The following is a 17,841-nucleotide window of genomic DNA, read 5'->3' on the forward strand; positions in this document are numbered from 1 at the left end:
TGGGTATTTTTCTGAAGAAAACAAAGACACTAATTCAAAAATATATAAGCACCCCTATATTCACTGCAGCATTATTTATAATAGCCAACATATGGAAGCAACTTGTGTCCAACAACAGAAGAATAGATAAAGAAGATGTGATATATACATACATATAAATAATGGAATATTACTCAGCCATAAAAAAGAATGAAATCTTGCCATTTGCGAAACATGTATGGACACCTGGAGGGTATTATGCTAAGTGGAATAAGTCAGACAGAAAAAGACAAATATTGTATGATTTCACTTATATACGTAATCTATAAAATAAAACTCTCAAACAAATATAATAAAACAGAAACAGAGTCATACATACATACATAAAACAAACTGGCGGTTGCCAGAGGGGATGGGTTGCGGGGATGAGTGAAATAGGTGAGGGAGAATAAGAGGTACAAACTTCCAGTTACAAAATAAATGAGTCAGGGGATATGATGTACAGCATAGGGAACATGGTAAATAATATTTAATAACTTTGTATGGTGACAGATGGCAACTAGACTTATTGTGGTAATCATTTTGTAATGTATAAAAATATTAATCACTATGTTAAATATAATATTCTAAGACAATTATACTTCAGTAGAAAAAGGTAACTACGTGAGGTAACAGATGTGTTAATTAGCTTGACTGATTATTTCACAATGTATACATACATCAAATCATCAAGTTGTACACCTTAAATACATACAATAAAAAAAAGTAGGTCAAAAGGTAAAAACCTATAAGAATTTTCCTGAGTTTTTCTGGATAGTTACTATTCTACTATTAACTTGCACTAAACATGTCAGATTCAGTAGTACTATTTTTATTAAAGGACTTTGCATTGTTCTTATTCTTTCCATCTCTTAAATAAAAAACACATAAATAACTTACAGTTGTACAGAGTTTAAAAATACTCAGTGCTTTCCCTTGGATGATCTCATTTGCTCCCTATAACTTTGGAGGTACAAGGAAATAAGGATATACAATTGAACCTGACAAATTTTGATTCCCAAATAACTGTTCAGAAACATATCCATTATGCAAAGTGAGACAGACTCTACCAAGGAATGAGATGTGTCTTCAAGATATAATACCAAATACTACCTAATTATTTACTAGTTCATACCTAATGTACATAAGAAAGGCAGGAAACATATAGACTCAAGTCAAGGATAGTTTTAGTTAAAACATTTGTTTTCACGTAAGAGCGAATTTTTATTTGCTTTTTTAATTTATTTTTTATTTTTTTGGTCCTCAACTCCATCTTTCTAGATCTTCTCTGCCTGGAGATGCACTCCACGGCCTTTCCTTTAACAGGAAATTAATACTCTCATTTTTCCTCTATCCTTGCCCCTATTAAAAGCCACTTTCAGAGAAAAATGTGACAAACCATTCCATCCATGTTTAAGAAAAGCAATACCTTAATGAGACAAAAGACTGCTCTTAGAAATCATATCTCTATGAATGGTGGAGGCTGGATTGGGGAGAGGGAGGAATATTTCTAGCATCACTGAAACAACTACATGGAGGTGATTACATGTTCTTAAAAAGGCAGCCCTACCATCACCATGGAGCAGGTTGGCTAGCTCCTCTATGTTCATTTACGAAAATCATGATCAGAAGTCAATGCCTTTGTTCACAGAGCACATGGGGGCTACCTAAGCATGGCTGGATCATGAGAAGTTGAAATAAACAACAGAGCTGTCTAATACACAATAAAGTAGAACTTTTAAAATACGTCTAATGGCATCCTCAGTCACCATTGACTATTGAGCTTTCCTCAATGGATGTAAGGTACTGTTTTCTACAAAGCAATTAGAGTAATTAAGAAAACAACCATCACAATTAGATCTTTAGAATCACTGAATATGTCCCCTATGAAATGGAAGTAATTACAGATTCAATTACTCCTTTTCAGTGGGAATAGCTTAGGCCTTTTGTAAATGCATGGCAATTATCTGTTCAGTTTAGAATCTCTTAGAAAGCCTTTGTAACCATTTCAGGATTCTACGCAAATTGTTCTTTGATTTTCCTTCTGGAATGCAAGTTCCCTGAGGCCAGATATATTGTCTCATGCAACTTTATAAACCGAATACTAGTAAGCACCTAAAAGTGGCTCATTCCATATGTTTCATGATTGAATAAATACATGAATAAACACAGAAGTCATTTAGGCACAATCCTAAAATAGTAATCAGTATGTGCTTACTATCAATGGTGAGAAATGAGAAAGAGACCTTTCTTATAATTGGAGTTCCTTGAATGCTCTTTAAACAGTTTCATTATTTCTTTTCTGTAATTGAGGTTTTATTTTTTCTTTAGAAAATCATATTCAATTAGAAGTTTCATATATAATTAATATAATGGAAAGAATTAGATCTTAAAGACAGGAGTCCTATTTCAACTCTGCACCTATATAAAGGTAAGTTACTGAATTTATCTGGGCCATTGTTTCTTTACATAGATAAGCTATATATTTTGGTTCTGAAGGGTATCAGAATATGCAACTTCAAAGTATGCCTCTTTGGCATATAGAGTATTTTGAGCTAAAGGCCATTGAGGTCGGTAGACACAGGAAGAGTTCTAAAAACAGGGCACAAGTTTTCTTTTTGTAAAGGAAACCTGCATAAGAAATCTTACTAAACAACTCTTCTTTACCATGCTTCTCCTGGTCACTTTCTCATAACTTGCCTCCCTCACACAGAAGTCCCAAACCCCTTGTCTTTTGGCTTAAGATGGTATATGAGCCCAAGTTCTAACCATCCCTTTGGGTTATTCATCACTGGGTACTTCCATAGGTACATAGGTACTACCATAGGTACATGTTAACAAACATATTCTGTTTGTTTTTCTCTTGCTAATTTAGAGGACCCCAACTGAAGAGCCTATGATGGGTAGAGGAAACTATATATTTTTTCCTCCCCTGTAGTTCTTTGATTCTACTTATGTTTGTTTACCTTGTTATTACAGAAAACAAATAGTAAGCATTGGAATAAATTTGGCAAACTTAAATGTGTGGCTTAAAACATAAATATTTGGTCAGTTTTTCAATGGCATGGGGTCATTGGTAGCCCTTTGAGGACAGGACTTTGTGGTTCTATGTAGTTTCTCCAGAAAATATTAATACAGTATCCAACATATGGTTTGGGAGATTAGTTTTCACCCTTATTTTTCAGGTGAGGTAACAGATTTGGAATAAAACTATGCCTGGTCTAAGGTATTCAACTAATTAGTGGCTGAACTAGGAAAAATAGACCAATCTCTACCACTCTAGAATTTAAGAAGAGAAAATGCATGTTTACATTTCTCAAATTCTGCTTAAATAATTTCAATTGTTTTCCTATAAATGATATGAAAATCTATTCTTTTATCATATAGGAAAATTGTTTCACTGAATTGAACTATTTACACCCATATTTTCCCTAAACAAGGGTTCCTTGTGTTTTTGAAAACTGTGCCTCATATATTATATGATTGGCAAGGACAGAGTGTACTTGATGTGTGGCCCCCTTGACTTTTCCATGTATTTTCGTCACCAGCAATTAATGGCCAACTCCTGGTATCTCAAAAGTAGTCAATGGGAAAACCTTTGCTTATACTGGCCCTGCATATCTTTTAAAATTAAGGTGAATGTTCTGGGTTCTCTCAGTGTTCCTAAAGCTTTATTTCTAACCAACAGACAAATGAAGACAAATCTTGTCACTTCTGACTCCCCTCTGCTTTGTCATGGCTCCTCTTCAGTCTTGCTCCTGGCTCGATGGCCCTTCCTCTCTAGGTAGCTTGTGACTGGCTTCATCCCACAGGTTCTGCATTTGGCCCACAGGGCACATGATGCATTCTTGTCTCACTGAACTCTGAAAGGGGGGTGTTGACTACATCCTGCAGTCCCTTCACTTTGAAGCCAGTCAGGGAGACTCCAGGCTGCTGTGAGCCGGTCCTGTCCTCTCTAGCTCCAGCAGTCACGGGTCAAGCTCTCTGATTCATTCTCGTGAAGTTCTCCTGTCCCTCTCCCGTAATGGTGGGATGGTTAGAGGTAGACAGAATATGCTAACAACTCCACAAATAAATCTTTCCCATTGGTCTCTTAAACTTCTCCAGGAATTTTTAGGCTTCTCTTACGTCACCCAACGTAGGTAACTGAGCCAGAGCTGCACTTGGCTTTAGAATGTGGGGGTACTTGACCCCTTAGTCAAGTTCACAGCCTTGGAGCCAGTGCTAAAAACTCCAAGACAACCAAAGTCACCTAATTTATGATCCTTTCCCTGAACATGAAAAAAATCCTAATAACATTAGGATTTAACATAAACATTAACATCAGATTTTCATCTGATTTATTCTCTGTGTAAAGTATTACTTCACTGTCCTCACAGGTTTTCACAATCATGAAAGAGAATAATCAGACTCTCCATCCCCTAAATTTTTTCTTAAATAGATTACTCACAAGAACACTGGTTCTGATGAATTTGGCCTCAGAAGAAAGTTTAATACACCTTGAATTTTTATTTTGTGGATCTGACCATCCTAAAAGGTACTTTTTTTCAATGATACAAGCATTCTTCTTTTAACTAAGGAGCATTGCTTTTTCCCTCTATCGCCATTTCTAAAGCCCCCTCTAAGTAACACAAATCCATAGAAATGATTCTTATATTGATGATTACCACACTCTTTTCTCTACAAACATCACATCATCCTTGACATATTTTGTCATTCCCACTTCATCTCAGCAGCTCATTTTTCTCCCCTAGTGCACAGAAAAGACTTGTTTGAAGGTGGAAGTGGTTTCCTTTACCCATTTCTGAACTCCGTAGGGCCCTTAAGAGGATAGATATTTGTTTTTATGTTATCAATATCTTGAAGATGCTGTGGGATGTAAACATGTGAAAAAGGCCTCAGCTAAAATAAGGAAAAGCACTTACTCTTTAGGATGAGATGGTCCAAATAAAAATAAAGTTTCAAATTCTCTCTCGGTAACTGAGACTAATGCGAGGCAGAAGGCAGCCATGGAAAGAGGCTTAAGATTGCTATCAGTCTCAAGCATGAAGGAAGACAGATGACCCAAGGAAACGGAAAATAAATGATCTGAAATTTGGGAGGAGAAAGCCAAAATAATTATGTGTAATATAAGCCTGATGAGAGCTTCAGGGAGAAAAAAAAGTAGTCAATTATATTAAACATTGCAAAGATGTCTAGTATCTAAAAAATTAGAGTGCACATTGGATATATTAATATGGAGATCATTGGTGGACCTATCTCAAAGACTTCCTGTAGAGTAATAAAGAAAATTTTCAATGACTGATAATCAAATGGGAAACAAGAGGGTAGAGACCAACCCTAAACTGTTATTTTGAAGTTGGAATGAGAAATGAGAAATGGAAGAAGCAATAGGATAGAAGCTAGAGGAATCTGCAGCATCAGGAGATTTTGTTTACACACTGGGAGCTGAATCAATTATGTTTTATCACATATGTCTCTAATCAATTTGCCGACATTATTTTACAAGCTTTTGGAAGCAAAACTCATGAATGTCCTATGTATACAAGTAGTGTATAGATGGCATATAACCCTGTCCTGAGGACGACTTGAAGTGGCATATAATTAGCACATTCTGACCATTGCTGGGGAATACAAATAACAAGTGCAGCTTCCTTTTGTTTCTAATCCAGGAAATAAAGAGCACCTGATCTCTTTCTTCAAATCAAAACTAATCAAGTGAGGAACACCTGGCCTTTCTGAAATATGATAGCCAACATATTTTGGGAAAAGATTCTTGGACCTGCACTCTCGGAGAAAAGGACTGAAAGAAGAACTAACTAGGTAATTTCACAGTGAGGTTTGGAGTTTTGTGGTTAACTCTAGCCAGCTGGGGCTTTGATGTTTATTAGGTTTGGAGAAAGACAGAAATTCAGTAACCCACTCAGGGACATTCTAAAACTTCGGTTAATTAGATTTTAATAAACAAGGTAATCTCTTTGGCAAGTTTACTTTGGAATTTAGAGGGTAAATCATTTACAATGTAGTCCAGCTTATACAAATTAAGAGGCATATAAATCGTCCCCACAGAAGAAAGGCAACAAAAATCCTTCACTGTTAATTGAGCGATAGCAAATACTGTCAAAGAAAAGAGTGAGTGGCCTGAACTTGTAGGGCTATGCAAGTCTTGAACAGTGCAAAACTCAACTTAGTGGCAGTTTTATAGAGAGAATAAAGCATATGAGTGTCTTGTTTGTGTGGATTTATTTTGCTCTAAGAGGATCCAGGAGGGGAAATCGCCACATTCTTCTGATAGGCAGAGTATCCAGTTTGCAAATAACCTGAAAATGGAAACGTGATGCAAACAAATCCGCGGAGGATTAGCCATTTTCTTTCCTTGGAGCGCACATGATTCCGATGACTGATTTTAACCTTACTTAGAGGTTACATCGGTCTGCTTAACTGCCATAACAAGGCATCACAGACTGGGTAGCCTAAACATTTATTTATTTTCTCATAGTCCTGGAGGCTGGAAGTCTAAGATCAAAGTGCCAGAAGGGTTGTCTGGTGAGGCCTCTCTCCTTGGCTTGCAGACAGCCATCTACTCACTATGTCCCCACATGGCCTTTCTTTTGTTACACACAGAGACAGTGAGCTAGCTCTGGTGTCTCTTCCTCTTCTCACAAGGACACTCATCCTATTGGACTAGGGCTCCACCATTATGACCCCAGTTAACCTTCATTACCTCCTTAAAGACCTTATCTCCAACGACAGCCACGTTGGAGGTTAGGGCATTAACATATGAATATTGGGAGGAGGTGACATAGTTCACAGTTAAGTCTATACAGTTGTATACAATTTTCCATGTTGAGTTTTGGAAACATTAATTCTGAGAGATGATTATGGGTTTTCTGGAAAGAAAAAAGATATTTGGTCTCTCAAGTGTGGGAAATGCTGTATATGTTCTATATTTCACTCTTGGAGATGCAAAATACCAATTAGTAAAATAAAGACCATGACATTCCCTACATTGAGTAAAACCTATTTAACTTTGCTTAACCCAGAATCCTGGAAAATGGACTTTTTCCCTAGCACACGTATCAGTATCCTGAGAAAAAACATTCTGCATTGTACTAGTCTGTGAAGCATGGTTTTTGGCATTCTGTGGCTTCTCAAATACAGCTTAAATGGCAAATCATTTACAGAGCTTTCAGATGAGACTGAGATAGAAAAGTAGAGAGCACTGGTGTGTACTTAACATCTTAATTGTAGATGCTACGTTCGCCCTTGTGTGTACTTGTTCCTACCATACAAAGATAATGTGTCCTGATCAATTAATACAGAACAACTCCTGGGCTTCTGTAATAAAGCCCACTAAATTAGTATTCCTTCCATGGGAAAAAAATAAGAAGCTACTCGACCCAGATGTCCATCAACAGAGGAAAGAAATAAATTGTGATATACTCGCATAATGGAATAAGGCACAGTGATGAAATAAAATGAACCATAGCTCCACACAAAAACCTTGTCAATATAAAAAAAAAAATCACTGATGGGAAAAATCAAACATAAAAGAGTACATGCTGAACAATTCCATTTACATGATGGTCAAGAACAGGCAAAAATACCCTAGGAGAATAGAAGTCAGAATAGGAGTTACCCTTGTGGAGATTGTTGAGGAGGGGGCTAAGAAGCCGACCATGTTCTATTGAATAGATCTTGATCTGTGTAATTATTTTATGAGGACACCAACATAAGAAATGATTGAGCTGTACATTTAATATTTGTACACTTCACTCTATAAAAGTTACAGCTCAAGAGGGAAAAGCATCATGGCTCATTATTGCTTTCTAGGACAAAGATGAAATTCCCAATCCTGGCCCTTTCGTAATATGACCCTAAGTTACCATTCCAACATTCCATGTGCTCCAGGGGTCCAGGCATATAGAATATAATGTAATATCCACTCCCTGCTTCCTGGACATCTGAACCATTTATTATTCAATGTTGCTGTTGACTTTCACGCTTTCCTCTGTTTGTACAGGTTGTCCCGTTTTCTGAGATGTCCTTCCTCTTCTTCCTGCCTACTGAAATTCCACTCATTCTTGTCCAGTTGTTTCTTCTGTAAAGCCTCCCCTGACGTCGCCAAAATGAATTCTTGTTCTTCATCTGGGTTCCCACAGCCATCTATCCCTAACGACAATGTACTTACAGCTGACATAGATTAGGAATTTTCTGGGACTTGCCTGCTTTCAAATATTTATCTCTTTGTCTCCACAGTACATTGCTACTATGTATTCTCACTTTTGTCTTATTTTTCTCACTTTTGTTTTGGAGCATGTGGCCAACAAAAATATAATTCTAATGATACAGTAAGTTTTATAATTCCTTATCCTCCTCCTTAGCCAGTGTGACCTTATTTCCTTGAATAAAGATTCTCTCTTACTCATTTTTGTAGCCACAAGACTCGACCTTGATAATGAAGTGGCAATCATCTCTGTAATATAAGTAAATTTCACCTTTCTAGAAGCAGACAATTTGCATTGTGAATTAAACACGGTATATTTTACTGTCACATTTTTGTTGCTGTAATTAAGTGATGAGAAGGCAACATTTTTGATTATATCATTTACAATAGTCATCTTTTTCCTGGGCAGGTTGGGATTCTGTTTAAGAAACGGGGGGCTGGTGTCAAACTGTGCTCAATTTCTAGGTCTTCCTTCCACAATGGGCAGCTTGTCTAAGTCTCAACTTCCTCATCTGTTAAAAATTTTTCTGGGTGAAAGTTAAATGAGTTAACTGACTGTAAATTACTTAGCATTGTGCCTAGCACAAAGTAAGCATTCAATAAATATTAGTTTATACCATATGAAATTGCCAATATTCAACTGTGTTTCACATAAAAATGGCAGTTTCATATGATATAATGTAATCTATTATCAAAATCACCATTATCACTTCCCTTTACAATGCTGTCCATCCAAGGGCTCATAATCAGTTTCTTTTTAATATTTAGTACAATTGGTACACAAATTCAACATGTGTATAAAGTAGGCTAGGCTCATGTGTATAAAGTAGGCTAGCATGTATAAAGCATGCTGTAGGCTCATGCTTTTTCTCTCAGGTAGTGAAGGATGCCTTGCTATAGACAGAAAGGGAACCAAACAGTCTCCAACTCTTCCTCTGAGAAGAGTTACCTCCTGTACAGTTTCATCAGCTTCAAACTTAACGCCCAGAGCACGTAAACTAACATTCTCACTCAAGTGCACACATTCTAATTAGATCCAAATATAAATTTCTTTAAACACTGTATCTACAAAATGACTTGAAAAAGGACTCATGAAGTTACTTAAAACTTTCAGGGAGAATTTGCTTCCTTATTCATTCAACAAATATTAATTGAGAGTCCAGTAGTTTCCCGCCATTGGTCTGGTGGGAATGCAAAAATTAATGAGTCCTAACTCCAATCTTCAAGGAGCATATGGCTTACTAGGCTATTCATGTCTTATTTATTTTTCCATAATTAAATAATTAAATTAATACAATATTCCTCCACCATGGCACATCAGGGATCTGTCTCTTTTGTTTCTGTTTCTTTTTACCAATTTTCTGTTGCCTTCCCCTATTTTTTCTTTCTTAGTATTCCATTCTACAGTTTTTTAAGAACAAAGTTTACCCCTTTTGAATAATTTTAATCTCCTAATTTAATTATTTTAATTAAGTCCATATTCATTTAAATAGTTATATGCATTCTTAAGGGAATCACATTACTTAATTATAATTAGATAATGAGTATTCGATTACTGAGCTTCTAAAATAAAATTTATAATGCCAGGGACTGAAAAGCACAATATCTAGAATCTTTTATTATGGAATTACCAATGAGAATAATCTATTGGGAATAACTAACTTGTTCAAGCTGGTTAAAGCAAGTGCATGTGAAAGTAAATGTTTTAATATTACCTGATAGAAATAGCCTCCCCTTTATTTAATGTCTTTTTTTGGAAGACTGAAGAATGCATTACTCATAATGCCATTCCTGGACACAAAGACCCTCTGAGATGGTAGACAATGGTACAGTTCACAGACCCCGATGTTTAAAATGTAAACCAGCAGTGTGGGATGGAGAACTCCCTTCTCTCTGAGAATCTTTTCATCATCTTGTGCATTGATGCTTTGTGTATCTGTTAAATGACCACACCAGCTCACTTCAAATGGGCAAACAAGAGGTACCACTCACTGTGACTTCTCCAGGAAATATCAAATATTCTTGGTCTAGAAAATAAAATAGATCTAAAAGAAGTACAACTATTTAGAAGGAAGCGGAAGAGAGATCAAGAAATGGATTTTTCATTTCTGTATTCTGGGGATAAAAGACAGACAAAATGTTGAGGTTAGCAGGAAAGAGAAGTGCAGTACAGGGAATATAAATCATTGCTAGAAGGGAAATATAACCTTTCAAGGAGCCAAGTAGGAGATATCTGATGTAAATAAGTTAGGTCTGAGAAGGAGACCGAAGTGTATAGAATCAAAAGATACTTGATTCAGAAGGCTTTTTACAAAAGAGGGATACAATGGACTTCTATATCTATGTGCACTTACCTCCTTGCATATAATTTGTGTCTTTAGTTAACATCACCAACTATGTTTTTGTTGCACTAAAGAATTACCTGCATGAAGGCTGCTACTTATAACCATGATCTATAAGAAAGAAGGGAAAGGCTTATTTCTAGGGCTTCAAAAATAAGAAAGAAAGATCCTAAGATACTTGGATATGGCATCTTTGGCAATGCCATAAGATGCCCCTGAGCGTCCCAGGGGGGAGAGTCTAACCCACCACTGCCCACTCTCTTCTGATCCCAGCATGCTGGGCTTATCCTGTTTTTAACATTCTTGGAATAGGAAATAATACTCCAGTTGATGCTGGTCAAGCATTGCTGCATATTATCATCACTATTATACAATCTTCCTTTTCCTTCTCCATCTGGAATATTCTTATATTTGGCAGGCTAATTACTGGCAATCCAAGTTTAGATATCTATTTTAATTGAATACAGCTGAACCTTTAATAACATCAGTACTGGGAGCCAGGCCCACCTTAGTGGTTAATCACTGCTATGCATTGCGTTTCTTTGCCATTTGCTGCTTTAGATCCTGCCTGTAGTGTGCCAGTGGTGGCATAAATCTCCTTTGTATAACTCTGGCTTGTCATACTCATTCATTCAGTTCTAGATGCTGACTTATGCAGTCTAGCAGGTAATTCATCTGCTTCTCCCAGCCCTCAATAAACACTGGTTATTATTTTTCCTTGTACATGCAGGAAGTATAGTGTCCAAAAGGATCTCAATTAAGAGCCTAAACTATAATCACTTCATGGTCCCAATGGTTTTGTTGGGCTTGTGGGAATGGTGGGCCAAGGGGTGGCTTGTTAAGCCGGTATTTGCATGAAGTGGTCAGCAGCCTTCTGAGTCTAAAGGAAGAAGAGAGCTGAAGGGCTAAAGCTTGGCCCTAAACAGTGGACCAGGCTTGGGGCAAAAAAGGAATTTTGAACAGAATGAGATGACACTCAGATGGTGCAAGTTACTGCTAAGAAGGATGCAATAAAAACTGATGTAGGTGACCTTCTTCAGCTGGAGTGATGGTAACTGCCTGGGCTGTTACGCTCAGTGGCCTGAGCGTTGGACACCCCACAACTGTCCTAGGAAAGTCCAAGAGACATTCAAGCAGCAGCTGGAACAAGAGCAAAGGGCACTGGCAAATGCCACAAGGCAGGTGGAAAGCATATGTTTGCCATCCCGCTTGAGCCAACCATTGGGAACTCTGAAATAGCTGAAGGGAATCTGATTGTGGCTTAAGGTTCCAAGATCGTTAATTCAGAGGTAACTGGAGAAATGCAATTTGTTATATCATTATTAAGCTGATGTGGCATGGGGAAATAAAAGCCCAATGGCCAAAGAGGAGAATGACAGGTCTTTAAACACCTGATTTCTACCTGAGTTTTCAGAACCCAGTTTAATAAAAACTAGTGTTTTTGTATAGAGTTATGTTCAGTGTGGAATTTCGACATGATATGATAGCATTGTCTGGGACCTTGTTAGAAATGCAGATTTGCAGGCTCCACCCAAACCTACTGCAAAAAAACCCTGCATTTGGCAATAGTCCCAGGTGATTCATATGCACAAGACTTTAGGGAACAGGAGACAAACTGATGGCTTCAGAGTTAATTTGGCCAACAGACAAAAATAGCAATTTCACCCTCTCTCTTTATTTACAATATATGCCTGACTCCTGTAGGCAATTGAGCTTTAGTTATGGTAGCATAATTTAGTTCACAACATTTGGAATTTGTATGATAATATTTTAACAAAATTATGTAATATTTTATATCTGTAATAGTCTAGTAAGATTTTTGGCCCTAGGTTTGTCAATCAACCTATAAAAGGAATTCCACTCCCATGAAGAAAGAAGGGCCTACTACGAAGTCAATGTACCCATTCTCCTCTTAGTTATTTTCAATCATAAGGAAATGAATGGATCATAATCATCTGGAGACCTTGATGGCGCTTGATGACCTAAAGATTTGTGAATAGGTGTGAGACTGAAATCTCTGATTTCAGATCAGAGTGATTCTGATACCACTCCTCCTCTCCAATCTTTAAAAAAATACATAAATAAAACCAAAATAGCATCTACAGAGAAAGTAATTTGTATTTCCAAAATTAAGCAATACTTGCTGCCTAATATTTACATAGATATCCATTTTTTTGGATTATTATAATTAGTTATACTAAATAATGAAAACAACACATTTCAGACATAGGAATGAACTTCCAGATAATCTAATTCAAACCACTCATTATACAAATAAGGAAACTAAGACCAGAAAGGTGAAGAAACTTTGCTTAAGATCATAGCATTTATTAATATTTCTTCTTTTTATCTCTTTATATATCAATTTTATTTCTGTTTAATATGTACAACCCAATGTTTATGGCATTTTAAACTTTGATTTTAGTAAAACAACTCTACTGATAATTCCAGAATTGCCAAAGCTTAACTTCTTGGTTACCTGAAACTGTACACATAATAATCATTGCAATTTTGGACAATGACCTAGGAACATCATATTTCTTTGACCATCTCACTTCTCTCTTTCTTTCTTTGACCATCATCTTTCTCAGGATTGCTTTGGCTATTTGGGGTCTTCTGTGCTTCCATATGAGTTTTAGGGTTATTTTGTCTATTTCTGTGAAAAATACCAATGACTTTCTTGGCATCAGCTTATTCAGAGGGATTCAAATCAGGATTAAGTATAAATAGGACTTACTAGTAGGGGACAGTATAAGGAGTGGTGTCTTCATAGGGTATAGGGGCTACTCTCCGGTCTCTAAGTAGTCAATTCAAGTACGATAACACAAGCAATACTGGATGGGTGTTGGTGCCACTCTGGCTTAGAAGCCCCATGATGCACAGGAGCGAATATCTCTTATGACAGACCCGCAGGCACAGCTCTCATGGGTCTGAGCAGGGGGTGTGCAATTACAAGAATGCTGCAGACTCAGGGAAGCCTCCAAACTATTTCACTCACAGTCCTCCCGAACCAGATGCAGCTTACCCATCAGGGCCATTCTTTTTAGCATATAGAATGTGCCTAGAAACCCAGCTGACATTCTACCTTTCTCAGATTTCCAAGAGACTAGAGTTAGAGAGTTAACCCCAAATCATTTTTCCATAGAGAAGGAAAAAGAAGTTTTTTTGGTTTTTGTTTTTTTAAACCATTACACGTCTACACTGGTATGTAAATCTGCAGACACACTTGAAGAAGGATGCGGTGGGATGACTAATTCCACTGGATATCAAGACTTGACAAAGCTAAAGTAATTAGTAATAATGTTCTAGGAAAAGAAAATAATTAGAATGATGGAATAGTATAAAAAAGAGAGCTCAGAAACAGACCTACACATTTCTAGATTGTTTGTGTTCCCCCCAAATACATATATTGAACTTCTAATCTCCAGTGTGATGGTATTAGGAGGTGGAGCCTTTGGAGATGATTAGGTCCCGAGGGTGGAGCCCTCATGAGTGGGATTAATACTCTTATAAAAGATACCCCTATGGAACTCCCTTGCCTTTTCTGCCCTGTGAAGATACAGCAAAAAGACCGCTGTCTGTGAATCAGGCAGTGGATCCTCACCAGACACTGAATCTGTCAGCAACCTGATCTAGGACTTCAAAGTGTCCAGAACTGTGAAAAATAAATTCCTACTGTTATAAACCACCCAGTCTACGATATTCTGTTAAAGCAACCTGAACAGACTAAGACAGACACTAACTACAATAAAAAATATAGAGCTCTATTAAAATCAAGAATTACAAGATGCTATTAAAAGATACCATGAAAAGAGAAAAAAGAAAGCCACAAAGTGAGAGAAGAAATTTGCAACACACATAACTGAAAAAGGGTTCACACCTAATACACACAAACAATTCCTACAGATTAATGAGAAGAAAGATAAACATTTCATTGGAAAAATGAGAAAGAGACGGTATCACTTTTGGAAATCCAGGAGACCCATAAACCTATGAAAAGTTGCTCTATCTCATTAGCATCAGGGAAATGAACATTAAAACCTTGATTAGAGGGACTTCCCTGGCGGCACAGTGGTTGAGAATCTGCCTGCCAATGCAGGGGACATGGGTTCGATTCCTGGTCCAGGAAGACCCCACATGCCGCAAAGCCACTAAGCTGGTGCACCACAACTACTGAGCCTGTGCTCTAGAGCCTGTGAGCCACAACTATGGAGCTCACCTGTCACAACTACTGAAGCCCGCATGCCTAGAGCCCATGCTCAACAACAAAGAGAAGCCACCGCAATGAGAAGCCCGCGCACTGCAACGAAGAGTAGCCCCCTCTCGCCGCAATGAGAGAAAGCCCACACGCAGCAACGAAGACCCAACGCAGCCAAAAACAACAACAACAACAACAACAACAAACCTCGATTAGATGCCATTACACAACTACCAGAATTGCTAAAAGTATTTTTAAAAATTGACATTACCCTGTGATGGTGAGTATGTGGAACAGCAAACTTTAAGTCACTCGTGCAGACATGTAAATTGATAAAATTGCTTTAAAAAAGGCTTTTGCATCATCTACTAAAGCTGAAGATTTACAGTCTTTGATCCAGCAATTCTACTTTTAGATAGAATAGATCCAAGAAAAAACATGCTCGTGTGCATCTGTAGATATGAACAAGAATGTTCATGGTATTATCTGACCAACTCAAAATTGGAAACAACCCTAGTACCCATCAACAGTTTAAATTGTGGCATATTTATACCATGGAACATTATGACAATGAAATCAACTATGGCTATGTACCATGACATGAATGAATCTGACAAATTTAACGGTGAGCAAAAGCAATACAGGCAGAAAATCCAGGCAGGATTTCACTTCTATAAAGTAAAGAAACTTGCAAACCAAATTTATGGTATTAGAAGTCAGAATAGCAGATACTTTAAGGAAGGAGGGAGCAGTAGTGGTTCAGAGGGAACCTGAGGGGGACTTCCAGGCTGCCAGTAATATTCCATTTTGTGTTTCTGTTTGTGTGATGGTTTCATGAGTAAGTGCTGTCAGATAAATCATTGAGTTATGCCATGTTTGATCTTGTGTACTTTTCTAGATGTCTTATATATTATAATGGAAAGGCTTTGCAAAAATACATTAATAACAGATATTATGCGACAGATGGAGGTTAGGGGCAAGAGAAAAGCTTTCACTGTATGTGTTTGTATATTTCTTTGGTTCTTGAAACAAGTAAATATGTTACTTATTTTTAAAAAGAAATCTGATTTTTGACAAAGATGAAAAAATAGAAGATAAACTAAAATCTCACAGGAAAGCCCTGTGGTCCATGGTCATTTCAGGGCCTCGGTACAAGAAAGTGTATTAGTTTGCTAGGGCATCCATAACAAAAGACCACTGATGGGGTGGCTTTAACAATAGAAACTTATTTTTTCACAATTCTGGAGGTCAAAAGTCCAAGATCAAAGTGTTAGCAGATTTGGTTTCCTCTGAGGTCTCTCTCCTTGACTTGCAGAAGACCTCCTTCTCACTGTGTCCTTACATGGTCTTTCCTCTATGTCCTAATGTCCTCTTCTTATAAGGGCACCAGTCAGACTGTGTAAGGACCCACCCTAACAGCCTCATTTTAACTTAATCACCTCTTTAAAGATCCTATCTCCAAGTACAGTCACACCTGGAGGTACTGGGGGGTTAGGCCTTCAAGGCATGAATCAGTGGTGGGGGGCAGGGGGTGCAATTCAGCTCATCACAAGAAAGGATGTCTGCATGTGCTTCAGCTTGGGCACATTAGCCTTTGGGCAAGGCAAAGGCTCAGCACCATTTGGTTCTCCTAATGGGCTTCTTTTTTTTTTTTTTAAACATCTTTATTGAAGTATAATTGCTTTACAATGGTGTGTTAGTTTCTGCTTTATGACAAAGTGAATCAGTTATACATATACATATGTTCCCATATCTCTTCCTAATGGGCTTCTTAAACTAGCAAGATTTCATTCTAGTCTCTGCTGCCAACTCTATCCAGATTTAGGAAAAATCCGAGGAGACGTACTTTCCTTTGGATGTTTCCAGAATTTCTATTATGTGTCATAGCCCACTTAAACACAACTCAAAAGAAAACAGATTCTCTGATGTGTTCTGCTTATCTCATTGAGGGCTATTCTTTTTTTCCCCCTGCCAGAGAAATAATCCTCTTGAGATACTCTCCAAGAGTCTTTTGGAAAATGTTATAGAACAATATACCCATGAATACTCATGTATTTTGTGCTTTTTAAAACATGGAAAGTAACCAAATTCTATGTCATAAAATTCAGATTTAATAATGCATATTTATTGAGTTATTCAAATATAATTATTATTTTATGGTAGTTGAAAGAACTGGTATATATAAGCAAAGCAATAGCTAAATAGGCTGAGTGGGCTATAAATCCTGAATTGTTTTCAATATTTGCAATGTGCAAACCATGATTTCATTTTGCTATGGAATTCTTTCTTGAGGGAAAAGTATTTCACTACGAATAGCTCCTATGTTAAATCATGGTTTGATTACAATTGGTGATTCTCAGGTCAAGTGTGATCACCAGCCATCTCTGGGGACTTGCTGTGCTGAGGTCAAATCTGTGTATGGATCCCTTGCTCTTTCATCTGTATCTCAGCTTGCGGGTCCCAGGGTACCAAACTATTTCCATAATAAAACTAAGACATTATTTTCTTTTCACTCTCATTCTCTTATTAGTGTATAATGGAATTTTCTAGAGGCTACATGGCATGTGATTATAACAGATTAAATATGAGGACCCAGTTGCTTCTATTAAGCCGGACGTTAGAGATTTGCAAAATCATGAAACAATGCCACTCTTCTCATTAATCGTTTTTTGTTTTGGAAAAATACAGTTCTTTTTTTTTTTTTCATAAACAAAGTGATTATTAATTGTTAGTTTAAAATAAATTAATCAATATTTAAAAATGTTTCAGCTTTAATTTCTAATACATTAAATATTGATATAAAAAAACCATATAAATAAAAGCTTTTTGGGGCCTCAATGTTTACAATCGTAATGAGGTCCTGAGATAAAAAAAAAAAAAAGTTTGATAATAATTGCTCCAGAGGAACTAATCTTAATCCATATACTTGGGGTATGCAAGAAATGTCAAATGACATTCATTGTCCCTAAATTGAACTTTGAGAAGCCATTCTGCCATTTCATTAGTGGTGGGAAATTCAGTACCAGTGGCACAACTCTGTTACCCTCTTTGGATCC

At 37.1% G+C, this 17,841-nt stretch overlaps 1 protein-coding gene across 2 annotated transcripts in view; it reads right to left on the reverse strand.

Moving 5' to 3' along the window:
* The window catches only part of CNTNAP2 (contactin associated protein 2), a 2,085,708-nt gene that overhangs the window by 387,867 nt on the left and 1,680,000 nt on the right, over positions 1-17,841 (reverse strand). The gene's annotated exons all lie outside the window — the stretch shown is intronic.

Source organism: Balaenoptera ricei, chromosome 9 (assembly GCF_028023285.1).
Source record: "Balaenoptera ricei isolate mBalRic1 chromosome 9, mBalRic1.hap2, whole genome shotgun sequence".
NCBI classification, from domain to species: Eukaryota; Metazoa; Chordata; class Mammalia; order Artiodactyla; family Balaenopteridae; genus Balaenoptera; species Balaenoptera ricei.